Source organism: Euprymna scolopes, chromosome 46 (assembly GCF_053919585.1).
Source record: "Euprymna scolopes isolate OS-2025 chromosome 46, ASM5391958v1, whole genome shotgun sequence".
Classification (NCBI taxonomy): domain Eukaryota; kingdom Metazoa; phylum Mollusca; class Cephalopoda; order Sepiida; family Sepiolidae; genus Euprymna; species Euprymna scolopes.
In genome coordinates this window covers 70,584,303-70,585,762 of record NC_136527.1, presented here as the reverse complement: position 1 = coordinate 70,585,762, position 1,460 = coordinate 70,584,303, and positions in this window count along the sequence as shown.

Below are 1,460 nucleotides of genomic sequence, written 5' to 3'. Positions count from 1 at the left end.
AACAATACATTTTCTAAAAGTTTTTTGGCACTTGTACAGTTTAATCAAGACATTAAAAAAAAGAAAATATCGAAAAAAATGTTATATTGTACGTAGTTGTTTTGAACTGAAGATCTAAAAAAAATCACTTTTTTTTTTGTTTTTGTTTTTTTTTTTTTTACAGCGGAAAAACACGTTTTTATGACAGCACGTTGAAGGCAGCCATCTTTGAATTTTTAAAATTTTTGTTTGGATTTTAGAAACACGATGGGGAGATAACTCAGTTTAAAGCGTCAACACTCCCTCCACATGTTAAATACTAGCTTTTCTTCCTAAAATCCGAACATTATGCTCGGTATCATAACAAGTTGTTTTTTTTTTTTTTTTTTTTGCTGTAAAACAAAAACTACTTAATGAATTTAAGCGAATTTTTTTTTTTTCCGGAGAATTCCATTTCATAAGGGATACGTACAATTTAAACTTTTTTCGATATTAATCAAGACATTAAAAAAAAAAAAAAATGAAAATATCGAAACCGGTACTTGTACAGTTTAATCAAGACATTAAAAAAAAAAAAAAAAATGAAAATATCGAAAAAAATTTATATTGTATGTATCCCTTATGGGACGAAGTTCCCTGAAAAAAAAAATTCACTGATTTCATCAAGTAGTTTTTTTTTTTTTTTTTTTTTTTTTACAGCGAAAAAACAATTTCTTATGATACCGAGCAAAATGTTTGATTATTAGGAAGAAAAGCTAGTATTTAGAGATGGGGAGGGGGGTCAGCGCTTTAACTGGAGTTATCTCCCTGTGTCATTTCTAAAATTCAAACAATTTTTTAAATCCAAGATGGCCGCCTTCAACGCGCTCTCATAAAAACGTGTTTTTTTTTCCGCTGTAAAAAAACAAAAAAACTACTTGATGAAATTAAGTGATTTTTTTTTCTGAGAACTTCGTTCTATAACGGATACATACAATTTAAACTTTTTTTTCGATATTTTCATTTTTTTAATGTCTTGACTAAACTGTACAAGTACCCAAGTATCAATTGTTTGATTTTCAAATTTGTTTTTTTTTGTATATATAAACTTATATGTTGTTCGTTTAATTTTATTTAATCAAACTCAAATTAGTAATATCGTGAAAATACGGTGGGAGTTTCGATCTATGCTCCCGTAACCGTCATTAATTCGTAGACCAATCGATACCCCTTCTCCCTACATGTGGAATATCGCTAAATTGATTAACACCATGTATTTCCTATCGCGTGGGCCACGTGGCATGACGTACTCACAAAACAATGTCTCGAGTAAGTTAAGATGCCAAATCAGAAATAATTTTGGTATAATTTTTAACAATCAAATAAAATATATTTTTTTAAAAATTTATTACAATGTAATAAAAAAAGAAGCTTAGATTTTCCAATCACAATAAATGAAAATAATTATTTTAATTTTCTGCGAACTTGTTTTTCCGGTCGGT